Raw genomic sequence first — 4,716 nt, 5'->3', positions numbered from 1 at the left:
TATATATATATATATGTATGTATGTATGTATGTATGTATGTATTTCATCTCTGCTTTGCTAAAATCCCACTGGGAAGAAAAAAAGAATAAAAATGACCTCCACCCACAAAGACAAAGAGAAAGAAACCAATAGATGCCAACAACGAAGAGATTGTCCACAAATGTTTGGAAGCTAGAACAGGACAGATGTGCAGTAACCAACAACAGAGCAGAGAAAGCTGGACTGGGAAGCCAACCACATCAGGCTGATTTTAGTGACACAAAGTTGAAAGTTTGCATGAAGAATAGCTACAGCCCCAGATCCACTCAAACAGCCTGCCTTTTCCTCAGCCTGGCAGGAGATGTGAGGTTTTTACTTGGGCAGAATTTTGACATCTTACACACACACACACACACACAAAAAAAGTCTGGAAAGACTGAGTCTGTCTTCCCTGCTTGGCTTGTAGAATGCTGACAGCTGTGCTTATAAGCTTGTCCCTCCTCCCGCGCCCCCTGCATATACACTGCCACCCAAAGGAGGAGAGTGCAGGGTTCCTTCCCAGGAAAAGAGAGACTCAAAAAGAAAAAAAACCTACATTTTTTTGAGATCCCACAATAAAAACTGGCACTCCGTTTGATAATTCTACAGAGAAGTTCACCAAGCAACAAATTGCCCTCGCCCCCTCACAGCTTCTCAGCACCTTTCAGTGCTAAACTTTAAAAGAAAGTCAAAAGTTTACCAGGTATTCATGGAAGTACAGAAAGTAATGTAATGGGCCTGGCAGGAGAGGAGCTAGTCTACAGATACTTGGGCCTCCCCCTTCAGCTATCAGAGGACTGAAATAAGGAATTAAAAAGACTTATCATTTCCCAAGGAATCCTGTGCTGGGACTAGGGTCGCAATCAGAGGAGGAACTTGCCTCCTAGAACAATATTTCACACAGTTCTGATACCTTAGCCTATGTATATTTCCTGACTTCTATTCCATCTCTTCTAGAACATTATTACACTTGAATAGAAAAGACTGAGAGAAATTAAAAACCTTTCCTTAGTTCAGCTAAACTGGTAATAAATTAATTTTCATTGACCAAAAACTTGTCTTCTAAATTCTTTTTAAAGGAGGCATATTTATGAATCTAAGTGTCCATAACAGAGGAATGAACTTGGAGAAAACAGGACTTCTAAAGAAACAAGCAAATACTTTATGTGCACAAAACAAGATTAGAATGTTAAGAAAGAAATGAAGATCAAGAAGTCTCTGCTCTGATGAGGGTTGAGAGATGCATTGGTCTATGGGCATAGCAATAAATTATTGGGAGTCATTTTAAGGCTATCCCATTTAGCACAACAATAGTGATAGGTTATCTCCAAGGGATTATGACCTATCTAATCACAGGTTCTTGACCCTAGTTCTTGACCTCATTAATGATTCTAGTTATGGCTCCCCTCTCAGGAAGCAGGCCTTTGATCCAAACCAGAGTGATTGGTTATAGCCACAGCACTTGTGCCACTATTGCACCAGGAGGTACATCCTGGCAGCCCAATCCTTATTGTACCTCCCAGAATTCACAGTCGGGTGATACTGATGATTAATTTTTTTCCTCTGGTAGTTTATACAGTACTTTCCAACACTTTGGGAATTATCCAGGAGGGATGAAGCTTTCAGGTCAGTACCTGCTTAATTTCTCCACATTTCATGGCTCAAGTATGTGGTGTCTTTAGCAATAAATTCTTACCACTAAGTTTTGGAGGGTAACCAAAAGTAATGGCAATAGTCTGTAATGTCCTGCAGGATCTATGAGATCCCATTGACCTGGTAGACAGACAGACAGACAGACAGACAGACAAACAGACAGACAGATATGCTTCTACAGTCGTTTTCCATATGATGTTTTCTAACATTAGATAGCAAGTAATCAACACAGAGACCTACGAGTGGCTAACATGCAAAATATAAGACTACAAAGTTATCATCCCTAAATGGGATGCCTATATCATATTCCTCTCCTCAAGGCTCATGGATCTTCTAGGAAGTATAGGCATACAAATTTTAAGAGTCTGAAGTATTGAAGGACTTCAAACAAACTGTTTTCTGGGCACAACAGGGCTCCTGAACATATGAACTCACAGCAACTCTGACATCATGCATAAGACATGTGTTAGTTCAATACAGACAAAAATCTCAGAATGGAAAGGGAAGATGGGCATGAAGTCCCACCCCTAGCTGAGGAGCTATTTTCATTTGATAGATGCTGAGAAAGGGCCTCTCAGTTTTCTTTAACAGTGTAACCCCTGGTTGATCAACTCCATTTCATGGCAGGCCTCATGTCCAAGACTAGCTAGGTAACACAAACTGTACATCATGGATTTAGAAAAAGAACACAAAACTGAGTAGCTAATGGGGTGGAGGTGACTATGAGAAACATTGGGAGAGAGGGTGAATATGGTCAAAATATATTGTATGAAATTCTCGAAGAATCAATAGAACACTTTTAAAAGGAAAGTCTCTTGTAAATAAAAATACAAACACTAAAAGTTTAATTTTAAAAGGAAGAGTGGCAGAAAACTAAGAAAGCCAAGAGTGGCAGTTCTTATCCATAATGTTAGCACTTGGGAGGCTCAGCATTTGATGACAGTTTGAGTTAAAGAGTAAGTTCTATGCCTCAAGGGCTAAACTTGAGAACCTATCTCAAAGAGACAGAATATTGTATCCTTGTTCATGTGTGCAAATAGTTTTCCTCTAACAATTTCACTGTCACAGATCTTAGAGATAAGATTTACGCAAGGCAAGAGGTGTGCATCTAGTTTCCTTCTACAGTGGGATACCCAGTTTTCCAATCACCATTTGTTTAAAAGACTGCTTTTTTACCCCAATATGTATTTTTGGTGTCTTTGTTAAACATCAGGTAGCTGCAGTTGTGTGGGTTTATACCTGATTTTTTTATTCCAATCTCATTAATTTATTTTTCTGTTTTTTTTTTTTTTGCCAGGAATCATGTTATTCTAGTTAATATTGTCAATCAGGAAATAATGTGAATCTCATAGAATTGAAAGGAAATTGTATAGCAAAGGGAATAGTTAAATGAGTGAAGAGATAGCCAACAGAATAGGAGAAAACCTTTGCCAGCTTTTTACCTGTCAGAAGGTTAATATCTAGAATATCTTTAGAACCCACATAAAAAAATAGCCAGCCAGATATGGTAGCACACACTTAATATTCGAGTGCTGGAAAGGCACACTGGTAGATCCTTGAGGCTCACTGTCTAGATAACCTAACCTACTTGATGAATTCTAGGCCAGTGAGAGAACATGTCTCAAAAACCAAAGTGGATGGAGACTGAGGAATGGCACCTAAGGTGGTCCCCTGCTTGCCACATGCACACACATATAATTGTGAGTGGGAAAAACACGTGTTCACCTTCATAATACATACATGTATACACACCATTAAACCCAAAAATGGAAAGATGAAATGCAAGCAGCCAATAATCATGAAACAATGTTCAACTTCACTAGCCATCAAAAAGTATAAATAAAAACTACACTGTGATTCCATCTTATCCAAGTCAGAATGGTAACCACTTAAAAAATAATAAATTCTGGCCAGGATGTAGATAAAAGAAAACCCTTATATACTGATAGTGGGTATATAAACTAAGATTCCAAGTCACCATATCATAGACATTCTTATACATTGATGTTTATTACAGCACTAATAATATCTTAGTTATAGAATCAACCTAACCAACTTACTCTGGTCAGTCGTTTGCACTTAGTACCATGATTCATACTTGGTTGTGCAAATTTTCTCTACCATAGTTCCAAAAGTCAAATACAGGCATGAAAAAAGTACAGATGGTTGGGCTGATTCAGGTATAGGATTTTGTCAGTGATTAGTTAAAGGGCAATGGGAAAGGGGATTAGGAAAATATAGTAGCTGGAGTAATAAGTCATAAAGCCCAAATAAACTTAGAGCAAAGTAGAAATAGGTCACTGGTAGGAAATAGGGAAGAATATGACTCAAGACTTAGAGGTCTTAATAAAGTAAAGATATATTTGAATTAAAAAGATTGTGGTTAGAAAATGTGATGCTTTAGTTTATGACCGTGTGATTTTGCATGATGATGATGATGATGACATGTGGCCTAGGAAGTGAAAGATAAAGAGGATCCGAGTTGGGAGTCTCTGGAAAAGATAGCAGAGAAGGTGAATGGCTAGGTAAGTGTATTACATGGGTTAGCTGTCCAACTGAACTCATTTTAAATGAGGACAGTGCCAATAGGAAGATCATGAGCTTAAAAACAAGTCTTCTTCCAGGGCGGGCAGTGGTGGCGCACACCTTTAATCCCAGCACTTGGGAGGCAGAGGCAGGCAGATTTCTGAGTTCGAGTCCAGCCTGGTCTACAGAGTGAGTTCCAGGACAGCCAGGGCTACACAGAGAAACCCCGTCTGGAAAAATAAAACAAAAAACAAAACAAAAAAACCCAAAAACAAAACATAAAAAAGTGTGGGGGGGAACAAGTCTTCTATAAGTGAAAGGGGAACATGTAAAGAATATCATATCCGGACTAAGGGTCTACTATAGCCCCCCTTGAATAATTGGTGACTGAGTAATGTTTTACTTTACAGCATAAACTCTGGGCCAATAGGCTGATTATTAATGATCCATGAGTTCTCTGATACTCTGGAACAAGGTTCATGACATTAACTTTCAAAGGACAAAGAGATGAGACAAAA

General features: G+C 38.7%; 1 protein-coding gene across 2 annotated transcripts in view; it reads right to left on the bottom strand.

Moving 5' to 3' along the window:
- Window positions 1-4,716, bottom strand: part of Mid2 (midline 2) — a 96,411-nt gene that overhangs the window by 24,190 nt on the left and 67,505 nt on the right. The window lies entirely within an intron of this gene.

Source organism: Mastomys coucha, chromosome X (genome assembly GCF_008632895.1).
Source record: "Mastomys coucha isolate ucsf_1 chromosome X, UCSF_Mcou_1, whole genome shotgun sequence".
Classification (NCBI taxonomy): domain Eukaryota; kingdom Metazoa; phylum Chordata; class Mammalia; order Rodentia; family Muridae; genus Mastomys; species Mastomys coucha.
The sequence above is the reverse complement of the archived record's forward strand: the minus strand, read 5'-3'. Positions and strand labels throughout refer to the sequence as shown.